The following is a 12,684-nucleotide window of genomic DNA, read 5'->3' on the forward strand; positions in this document are numbered from 1 at the left end:
AATCACATATAAAAAATACACCACAAAATCCCCAAACTTGTTTAATTATGCGATATAATAAAATAAAATCATGTCCTGATTTGTATAATAATTATAATTTCATAAATTACCCAAATTTTTTTTTATAAATATATATCCGGTAGATTTAAATAAAAACGTGGGTATATATGATCCATTCCCCATATTTAAATTTAATTCCCAATATATTTTGATAAACCCAATATGATCAAATCCCCGCAGGATAATTTAACTCAGGCATATAGATATAATTAAAATAAAACTAATCAATTTAAATGAGGCATATTTTAAAATGAAACCTGACATAATCTAGCACACTTACCCTAACCTTGAAGTGGTGCCTACGACGTGCAGAAGACAAAATCTCCCCGGTCAAATCTTTCAAGATCGGAATTAGGACCTAAGAATGATGTTCGTTTTTCAATTTTGTAGAGAAAGGCAAGAAAAATTGAGAGGGAGGGAGAGATGGACGGAGAGAGAGAGAGAGAGAGAGAGAGAGAGAGAGAGAGAGAGAGAGAGAGAGAGAGAGAGATTCACAATAGGGGGGATTGAAATCTCAATTGAGATTACATTAGGAAGCATCCTGATGCTTCTTGAATGTGTGCGTGCGCGCGCGTGTGTGTGTGTATTATTTAATTAAAACTATTATTAATTAATTATTTTATTTTTTTTAGGATTACTACATCCTCTCCTCCTTATAAAAATTTCTTCCCCGAAATTTGTTATCTTAACCTCTAACACAAATCTATGGAATTTATCTAAATGGTTACCTAACTCTAAGAAAGAACCAATAGCCACTCACATAACGGTCCCGTCCCAAATTTATTGAAAACTCTCACTTATGGCGGAGGAAAACCATGGTTACAAGCAATGTCTTTAGGAGATTACAAATAGGTAATAAAACTCTCCCAAAAACTAACCATAAACAGAAAAACCAAAACTAAATAAACCTATCCCAATGGCATAAACTAAACAAACCTACATCAAAATAGCCAAGCAACTACACAAACAATCGTGGTTACCTGACTTAGTGTTGAGCCTCGTTAAACAGATGTGGGTACCTCTAACGTATTTATTCTTCTAATTTCTACGAGACTTCCTCAATTGCATAATTATGCCAGAGTATTTGTACTAACAGAATCTTCTTGGTACGTAACTCCTGATGCTTCTTCTCTAGAATTTGGACTGGCACTTCTTTATATGATAGTATGTCACTGACTTCCAACGACTCATATCTTATCACATGAGAAGGTTCTAGAACGTACTTTTTCAGTATTGAAACGTGGAATACATCATGAATCCTAGACAATGCTAGAGGTAAAGCTATTCTGTAGACGACTGGATTAATCCTCTCCAGTATCTCGAATGACCCAATATATTTGGGACTTAGCTTATCCTTCTTTCTAAACCTCATAATTCGCTTCATTTGAGCAATTTTTAGAAATATTTTATCTCTTACATCAAATTCTAGCTTTCATCGGCAGGTATCAGCATAACTCTTTTGTCAACTTTGAGATGTTTTAATTCTATCCCTAATGAGTTTGATTTTCTCAAAAGTTTGTTGTATAATCTCTGGCCCCAAAATTCGCCGTTCACCAACCTCATCCCAATATAATGGCGATCAGCACCTCCGAACATATAACGTTTCATACGGTGCCATATTGATGCTAGTCTGATAGCTGTTGTTGTAGGCAAACTCAACCAAGGGCAAGTACTGAATCCAACTTCCTTTGAAATCTAACACACATGCCCGCAACATATCCTCCAGTATCTAAATTGTCCTCTCTGATTGTCCATCAGTCTAAGGATGAAACATTGTGTTAAAGGTAAATTGAGATTCCAAGGCTTTCTGCAAAATTTTCCAGAACTGGGATGTGAACCGTGGGTCCCGATCTGATATAATGGACACTAGTACATCGTGTAATTTAACTATCTCCTGAATATACAACTCTACTAGTTTATTCATGGAGTAGTTAACTTTGATTGGAATAAAATAGGCAGTTTTTTGTTAAACGGTCAACAACTACCCAAATGGCGTTTTGCCCATGGAGTGCTGGTGGTAACCTAGTCAAAAAAATCCATAGAAATGTGCTCCCATTTCCACTCAAGAATGTAGAGTGGTTGTAATGATCCTGCCAGTTTCTAATGTTTAGCTTTCACTTGCTGACACATAAGGCACTGCTCAACGAATTGGGCAATTTCTCTTTTCATGTTATTCAACCAAAAATATTCTCGCAAGTCTCGATACATCCTAGTGCTTCCTGGATGCACTGCATAAAGAGAGCGATGAGCTTCTTCCAAAATTGTTCTTTTAATCTCTCCATTATCGGGTATACATAATCTAGTTTGGAACCTCAAAACCCCATCATCTGAGATGTTAAAATCTGCCCTCAGTCCACTCTGTACCTTACCCATAATCTTTAGCAACTTTGTATCTTTCATCTATGCGGACTTGATCTTTTCCAACAAGGTCAATTGGATTACTAGATTAGCAATGAAAGTCTAATGATTTCCCTCCACTATTTCCACACCAAATCTTTTCAGATCCATCATAATTTTATGTTGGGTTACCATTGCTTAGGCTAATGCATTTAATGACTTTCAGCTTAACGCATCTGCTACCACATTAGCTTTCCCCAGGTGGTAGTTAATGGTGCAATCATAGTTCTCGATCAATTATAATCATCTCCTCTATCTCATGTTCAGTTCTTTTTACGTGAAGAAATACTTGAGACTTTTATGGTCGATAAAAATCTCACACCTTTCACCATACAGGTAGTATCTCCAGATCTTCAATGCAAATATCACAGTTGTCAGTTCCAAATCGTACGTAAGATAATTCTTCTCATACTCCTTGAGTTATTGGGAAGCATATGCAATAACTTTCCCTTGTTGCATTAATACGCACCCAAGCCCTTTTTGAGATGCATCACTATAAATCACAAAACCACCGTCCCCTAAAGAAATTGTCAATGTTGGCGTAGTGATGAGTCATTGCTTTAATTCTTGGAAACTTTGTTCACATTCATCAGTCCACTCATACTTCACTTTCTTTCTCGTCAATCTCATTAGAGGACCAGATAATTTAGAAATCCCTTCCACGAATTGGGGATAATATCCTGCCAAACCTAAGAAACTCCTGACATCATGAACATTTTTCGGTCTCGTCCAATCCACTATTACATCTATTTTACTTGGGTCCATAAAAATACCATCCCTGGATATCATGTGTCCTAAGAGTGCAACTTTTTTCCAGCTAGAACTCGCATTTCTTAAATTTGGCATAAAACTTCTTCTCTCTTAGCACTTAGAGTACCAACCTCAAATGATTCTCATGCTCCTTGGGACTCTTCAAATATATCAAAATATCATCAATAAATACCACCCCAAATTGATCCAAATATTCATGAAAAATCCTGTTCATAAGGTCCACAAATGCAGCAGAAGCATTGGTCAGTCTGAATGACATAACAAAAAATTCAGAGTGACCATATCTAATTCAGAATGTAGTATTTGGAACATCCTCTAACTTGAACTTCACCTAATGGTACCTTGATCAGAGATCGATCTTAGAGAAGACTTATGTTCCCTGAAGTTGCTCAAACAAGTCATCTATATGAGGTAGTGGGTACTTGTTCTTAATTGTCACCTTGTTTATTTCTTGGTAATCAATACACATTCTCATTGACTCGTCTTTCTTTTTAACAAATAGAATTGGTGCTCCCCATGGTGACACTAGGTCTAATGAATCATTTATCCAACAATTTTTGTAACTACTCCTTCAATTCTTTCAATTCTATCGAAGTCATTCTATATGGACCCTTAGAGATCAATGCCATTCCTGGAAGTAGGTCAATAGCGAACTCAACCTCGCGATCGAGAGGCAACCCAGGTAACTCCTCCAAAAATACATCCGAGAATTCCCTCACTATTGGGACATCCTCAAGCTTTAGCTCTTCCTTTGGGGCTTCCTTCACACATGCTAGGTACCCCTAGCATCCACCCAAGAGTAGCCTTTTTTCTTGAATAGCTAACAATATTTGTGGTAAGGAGCGCATGCATGACCCAAAAAATTTGTACTCCTGCTCTCTAAAAGGTCTGAACACCACCTCTTTCTTATAATAATCTATACTAGCATAGCTGGAGGCTAGCTAGTCCATCCCTAGAATTACATCAAATCCATGCATATCAAACACTACTAAATTAGCAGGTAGCATTCTTCCATGGATACAAATTGGATAGCCTTTAAGTATCTTTCTACATACCACTAAGGTCCCCGTCGGTGTGACCACGGATAATTCAGCATCTAATAGTTGAGTTTCCATCCCACTCATTTTAACATATTCCATAGATATAAAAGGATGCGTAACTCCAGAATAAAATAATACTACTGCTTTCTTTGAAAATATAAAAATATTACATGTCACCACATCACCAGCATTTTCTACATCTTTAGGAGTAAGAAAATAAACAAGCGCCTAAGCGGTGTTCTTCTGGTAGTTGCCTCGGGGTGCCTGATTGTTTCTTCGATATTGTTTAGAAGTGGGTGCACTATTCTGCGACACCTAACAATCTCATGCAATGTGGTCGAGCCTACCGTATCGATAACAGATAATTACTCTAACCCGACATTCACCCCAGTGCCTATTATTGCATTTAGGACAAGGGGGCGTGGTGAATTACCCTAATAAGCTCGATTCCCCACTACTTGCCTCTGGCCCACATTATTATTGTTTCTCTTCCAAGGACCTTTACTTGTACCAGCGTGAAAACCTGGAAGCATGAACCTCTTTCGCTGGTTAATTATCTCTGTACTTCTTTGTAGACTTTTTTCCATTACTGCCACTTTATTTACCAACTCAAAGAAGTTTTGGACTTGAAACACCACCACCTACTCATAGATCCTCAAACTCAAGCCTTTCTAAAATCTTCAAACCTTCTTTGATTCATCTAGAACTAAATACGAGCTGAATTGAGACAGCTCAATAAAGTCAAGTTTCCTTGGGTTAAATTCGTAAACTCCTCCGCCTTGACATCTCTAGTGGAAGCGGGGAAATAACGATCAAAAAAGATCTCCTTGAAGCATTTTCAAGTAAGAGTCTCTAGTTCTGGACTTTGCTCCTCAAGTATTTCACGAAAATCCACCAATGTTTGGCCTCCCCGGTCATTTTAAAAGTGGCATATTGAACATTTTGCTTGTCTATGCAGTGAATGACTGCCAATAACTCCTCCATCTCCTAGATCCAATTTTCCGCAACGATTAGATCAGTTCCACCCCTAAAAGTTGGAGAGTTAATGCTGGTGAACTGCTCAAAGGTGCAACCCTGATCAGTGGGTGGGTAGTTTTGTCCCCTAGAGCTCCACATAATCTTTGTCATAACGTGTTCGGCTAACTCGCGCAGATCTGAAGTAGAGTTAATGCCTTCATCATTGGAAGCTCCAATATTATTACTTCCTCCAACATTCATGTTGTTATCTCTGGCGTCCATTCTAAAGAAAAGACAAAAAATATTTTAGAATCATAAATTATGACGTATCAAATAACAGGCTAAAAAATTATCTTATCCTACCCATTCCTACCCTCATCATAATTTATACCTAAACTCTAGTAAAATTATTTGCTAAAGTCTAAAGAACCTATCTCCTAGGCTCTGATACCACAACTGTGATGCCTCGAACCCAGTGGGGTCCAAGGTGCCGCTTTCCATAAATAAATTCAATGTAGCAGCGGAAATAATCTAAAACCTCAAATATTATGTTATCAGAATACTATACCACCATATTTACACATGTATCTCCAAGTAACAATATTTACATCACGTTAAATATAAAAACATACTTAACTAATATTACACAAACACTTACTCTACACTATATTTTCTAACCCCACCCAGAAGCTCGCTCGGCATGACCTCCGATACATCCTGAAATATGAATTAATTATTGGAGTGAGACACCTCTTAGTAAGTAAGGACTAGATTAACATCAGTGTGTGGCTAAAATGAGCTTTAGTGTAGAAATAATTTAATAATAATTTTAACTATAATAGAAATTTCATTTATAAACTTTAGGTGATAGATATAAATAAAAATACGTACTTTTCTCTCAAAACAACATTTAGACCTATTAAATGGTCATAGTTACATAAATATACAAATATGTATAAAAGAACTTCTTTAGGCCTATGGACATCATGTTTAACCCCCATGATCATGTTGTGCGATTTGAAAACTTGAATTAACTTGGTTGGCCGACCAAAACTAAATCAAAATATTATGTCTATAAGATTGATTTGCCTACCACATCTTTGTTTGAAAATAGGTGGGTACAACCCTACTCAAGCCAAATCGACTATCCACCGCCAACACTTCCACAACAGTGTGGCTGTACTAATATTCCTCTGTAACTACGGTACCGAACATTCACCAAATTCGGTCCATCAGGGTTCTTAAAACATATAATTGCAATTTATGCAATTAAAACAATATCATAAACTCATCAATATTCACAATATAAAATATGTTCAAAAATATCATTCTTATTCTCATTCTCAATTTCATCAATATTTGCAATAAATCACATGTTAGATTTGGTGTATTCCCAAGAAGAGGGGTGAATTGGAATATAAAACTTTTTTCTCCTAGGTCAAACTAGTTTAGCGACAATACATTCACAACCTAGGTCTATCTACCCAAATGCGCAGATAAGTATAATATGCAGAATTTAAATCATGTGCATCATTCACACAATAACATACACGTGCGATAAATATAAAGTGTGGAAATATAAACAAACACACGATATGTTATCGGGGTGGTTCGGCCAATTGTGCCTACATCCCCGCCTCTAACTCACAAGTCCAAGGATTCCACTAATTGCTCACTTAACAGGCGGAGCGGCACCTGATACAACCAGGTCAATTAGCACAGGGCTGACCTCAACCTTTACAAACTCTCCTTGCGGGGCGGAGAAGACCCTAGGTTAAATTCACAAGTCTGACCCCAACCTGATCCTTCCGGGCTAGATCAAACCCCCTCAGGCCACGCCTGGAAATACAACAGTATTTTTCACAAAGTAACCGGTACAGTGATTATGTTTCTCAAGTAAAATAGATACCCAATACGCACAATATAATCAATCAACCACACATCAACAATATAATTAAATGTAAGCTCAGTGATGTGTATTTTTGTGCAAGCCACACTCAACAAGATATAATCGCTAATATGCTCAAGAGTGTTCTAAACAAGCAATACCTTGGAATTTAAACAAAGCACAAATTAATAGCAAATCAGTATTCCAAAGATAAGAATCAGATAATCAAACTAGTTTAAAAGAGTTTTCCTCAATGAAATATGCACAATATTGGTTTGAAAATGTTTTGCTTGTTTGAAAAATATTTGCACAACAAAAATTCAAGCTATTGGATACTTGCAATAATGATGCAAATATCCTAAGCTTATTAGGTTATCCCAACACAAGATTTATAGTATGAATATCTGTAATGACCCGATTAATAATGGTATTTAAATAATAAAGAGGGAGAGAAATGGAAACAGTAATAGAAGAAGGTAGCCGACTTTGTCGACGACCACGAAGCATTCGTCAACGATGTTGCACTTTGGGATGTAATGACCCAAGGAAATTTATCAGGTTCTCGTCAACGAACACAGGGGATTCATCAATGAGGGTACAAGAGGGCCTCATCGACGAAGACAAGTTTCATCGACGAGGAGATACCAAGAGAAGATTCTTGGAAGTTTGAAATTCGTCGACGAGGGTGCAAGTTCATCGACGAACTTTCTACAGGACTCGTCGACGAGATGACGAGTCTCATTGATGAATCCGACTCTATAAATAACCGAAACTCAGATTTTTACGCTGAAAATTCACAAAAACTCTCTCTCTCTCTCTCTCCTCTATTTACGATCTCTCCCTCCTCTCTCTTCAATTTCGGCCCCGTTAGTGGTCGGATTGACGATCTGAGGCCACCACGATGCTCCTAGAGAAGTTCTCTCCAAGTCTGCTGGAGCGGATCGTCGGTGGGATGAAGTTAGATTTCATCCCAGATTGAGTGGAGAACCCTGCAGGTGTAGGACCCATCATAGTAGGGGATTTTCAGCAGGAATCAAATAAGGGAAATATGCTATGTTAGGTAGTTCTAGAATGATTTTCAGTATGAAATATATATTTTTACCAGATTATTATTCACAAAAGAACTTTATATAGTTTATCAATTATGTATGATATGTTTTAAATTACTATGTGGCTTTAGAATATAGATATAGTACAGAAACATGATTTACAATATTTTTCAGAGTTATGTTTTACAGAATATACAGAGAATGGATATGTTTTATAGTAATTACAGAATACCATGATTATACAGTTTACAGTACCATGACATATAGTTTTACAGTTCATTTTAGAAATACAGTTGATATAGATATAGTTTATCACAGTGTCATGGTTAATACAGTATTACAGAATCATGGAAAAACAGATAGTTGTATATAGAGATGTATTATATAGTATTAAACCCTGATGGACATTACAGATACAGTTTACAAAGCACGGTACCGTAGCTATATATAGTATAGAGTGCAACAACCTATTTAGATAATACGTGGTATGTAAGTCAATCGTTTAGTGCCCACGTGTGGATTGACTCCCCATCAGATATGGGTTGAGGAGGGCATATTAGACTGACGGAGTATAGTGATTTATCTTGGTTGGCCAGTTAAGATAGATCCCGCCTACGGGTCGCACAACCCTGTCATGAGGGGTTAAATCATGATATACCGTTATCCATCCAAGGAAGTTTTCAATTATTATTATGTATGTACAGTTTCACGGAAACAAGGAATGTACGTATATATATATATATATATATATTAAAAGTATTATGTATAAAAACCTAAAATACAGATATGTTAAGTAACATGGAAAAAGGGGGGTGGTTTATATTATTTGTACTGCATTTACAGATTCAGTTGTTCATGATTATATAGAAACAAATTTTCATAGTATTGTAACTCATTTGTCACACATTAGCAATAGCATATTTCGTCTTACTCAGCATTGTCTCATCCCATTACTTTAACATTTTTCAGGTGATCCAAGTAGGCGAGCAGACTAGGCTCGCAGATAGAGGGGCTTCAGTACTGCCCTGTCAGTATAGTGAGTATTTTTGGGAGTATTTATGTATAGCTATAGCCCAGTTGAGGGTATTTTGGGAAAATTTCATATATGTATATTTTGGGGAATATTTTAGCACTCTGGTATTGTATATTTTCTTGATTGTGTTTATATGAGTTCCGCTTCTCGCTGCTTAGGTTGATGATTTGGTTTAATCTAATATGTATCAGAGCATTATAAATTTCACAGTATATTTAAAAAAAAAAACATAGATCTGAAAAATAAATAGTAGGTCGTTACAAAATCTGTGGGATAAACCTAAGCTAAACTCCCCAAAAATAATATCTCAATCACACAAGCACACTGCAAGTATTAGCAATATCTAATATACACTAGCACAACCAATATACTCTCACAATACTAAAATGTATCAAGAGAATAAAAATTTGAGAGTATTTGGACAAAAAGAGTATTTTTCACAAGAGAGAATTTTTGGCTAATGAATTTACTAATCTCTTACTAATCCTCACAAATGAACCCATATTTATAGGCAGAGGTAAAATTATAACTGTTAGAGACTTTTTGGGAATTATTAAAAAAGTTTCGAATAGTTGAAATACCATTAACCCAACTTAACCCTAATTTACCGCGGTTAAATGAATTTTAACCCGCTGAGGTTCGGGTGGCTGAACCATCGTTTGGTCGCCCAAACAGACATAGGAATAAAAGGTATTTAAATAGGTTTGGTCGCCTGTGTCATGCTTCGGCAACCCGAAACAAAGTCAGTAGCTTTTGTTCGTAAATTCGGGTGCTCGGTCATAGGTTCGGTAGTCCAAACTCGTGTGTTCGGTCACCCGGGGCTCATTTTGAACTAAAAGGTTTGGTTACCCGAGTTGGTGAAAAGCACTCTGAGATAGGTTCGGTCACCCGAGGGCGATGCGCTCGTTTTTGGTTCTATCGCTCAAAACTAGGTCAATCCACTGATTTCTCCGTGCGCCCGAGGTGTTTTGAACACCTGAGGTTCGATTGCCCGAGCTCTCACAAAATTCCTAATAATATTCAATTTCAATACAGATTTAACACTCCTATATATTATATGATATATGTGTGAGTGCTGGGATCTAGAGTTACACTAAAGTCTTTTCAAGGGCTATTTTGAGATAGTTCCAAAAATTCAGTGTCGGTCGACCGAAGAGTGCCCTAAGGTCATTCAGCCTCTATGGTCATTATATGGTCATTTTGAGAGCTTACAAATACCTACATGCATGACATGCAGAGATTATTACAGACCGTTTCTCCTAATTACTATTACAGGCCCTCATTGAATAATCAATTACAACATGAAAGAAGTTTTTAGGGTCTTTAGTCTTCAAGTCTTCATGTGCCATCAATTGGTTTGCTAATATAAACCTGCACACAAACTAAATAGACATTAAATACCAGAGTATTTGTCACAATCAAAACAGGGAATAACCCATAGGGTCAACATCACATATTAAACATACACGGCAAAAATTCCCAAACTTGCTCAAATATGCGATATAATAAAATAAACTCATGTCACACGATTTGTATAATAATTATAATTTCATAAATTACCTGAGAAAATTTTATAAATATATATCCTGTAAATTTAAATAAAAACGCAGGTATGATCCATTTCCCATATTTAAATTTAATTCTCAATATATTTTGATAAACCTAAATATAATCAAATCCCCGCAGAATAATTTAACTCGGGCATATAGAAATAATTATAATAAAACTAATCAATTTAAATTAGGTATATTTTAAAATGAAACTTGACATAATTTAACTCATTTCTCTAACCTTGGAGTGGTGCCGATGTGCAAAAGACAAAATCTCTCCGATCAAATCTTTGAAGATTGGAATTGGGACCCGAGAATGATGTTCATTTTTCAATTTTACGGAGAAAGGTAAGAAAAATTAGGAGGGAGGGAGAGAGAATGTGAGATTCTTAGATTACTACACTCTTTATTTTAAAATAATTTTTATCTTGAGAATTATCGAGATTTTGAAATTAGGATCTACTAATTCTTACATGTAAGGAAAACTTTAAGACATCAGGATGCCTAGACTCGTTTACTTTCACACTTTGATATCTACAAGAGGACTATATTATGAAGACTATATTCTAATATAATTAAAAAAATTTTAAATTAAATATTAATAAAATTTGGTTGAATTGGTATATTTTATACTTGATAACTAAATATGAAAAATAGATTCTTTTGAAACTTTTCTTTTCATTTACTAATATTTTCCAAGTTTCAAATGAATTCTACAAAAAGGAAAAGAAAATGTGAAAAAATACACTTTTTCAATTTTGATTATAAAAAAAATTGATAAAAAAAATCTAGATCAGTGCAAAAAATTTATTTCTAGACATTATTAAGGTTCAATTTTTCTTAATTTTATTATATTAGAATAACTTTTCAATTCTAATAGTATCTTATATAAGGAAAAAAATATAATGAAAAATGTATTTTCTTTTCAATTTTCTTTTTTTTTTTCTCCAAAGGAAAGTTTGGATCCAAGCGGACCCAAAGCTTTGCTTGAAACCTAAAAAATATTAGAGAAAGAAAATGAAAAATTTGAAGGAATTAATTTTTTCCTTATTTTGTTATCAAAGAAAGTTAAAGAGAAAAATAAAACATAAAAAATTAATGAACTAAATTTTGATTTTACACACCATTAGCATTTGACTTTTCTTATTTTTTAATCATACTAAAATAAATTTTTATCTTTGATAATATTTAATATTAAGAGAAAATATAATAGAAAATGAGTTTACTTATTTTCTTTTCTTTTCCTTTCCTCAAATTAAAATCTTGAGTCCAAACAAATCCTAAGCTAGTGTTTGAGAATATAGATTGCATCTTAGATTTAAATTTGTACACTTTTAAAAGAAATTCAATACAATTTTATACGACATTCTACCCAAACTTATTTAAATTCAAATCGAAAACCCAAAATTCATACTTCCAAAAGTAGGATAAGTGTCTTGAAAATCAATTAAAAAAGGAACACTAAAGAATTTAAATTTGTATAGACATAAAAGAAACTCTATACACAATCCACACAAATTAAAGTCAAAAATATAAAATCCATACTCACATTCAAAAACTGAGTTATAAAACTAGAAAAAATAATAAAAATATATTTTGACCTTTTATAAAATCTAAAAAATTAAAAATAAGGTGACATTCTAATAATTATTTAAAAAATAAAAAAATAAAACTAATTTTCAAAGCAAATGGTGTCAAAATTATTTAATGTTCTTCATTTATTTCATAAAAATATCATAAAAATAATGAAAAAAAAAACTCAAATAAAAAATGAAAATTGCATTCCACAACTTGTCTTGAAAATCAACCTAGTTTTTTTAATATATATATAAAACTGGAAATCTAAAATTTTTACCGAGACTTTAGAAACAGATTGAAATGAGAATGACAAGCATGAAATTCAACCTAGTTTTTTTATAAAAAAAAATAAACTGGAAAT

The sequence above is a fragment of the Malania oleifera genome, chromosome 6 (genome assembly GCF_029873635.1).
Source record: "Malania oleifera isolate guangnan ecotype guangnan chromosome 6, ASM2987363v1, whole genome shotgun sequence".
Lineage (NCBI taxonomy): Eukaryota > Viridiplantae > Streptophyta > Magnoliopsida > Santalales > Ximeniaceae > Malania > Malania oleifera.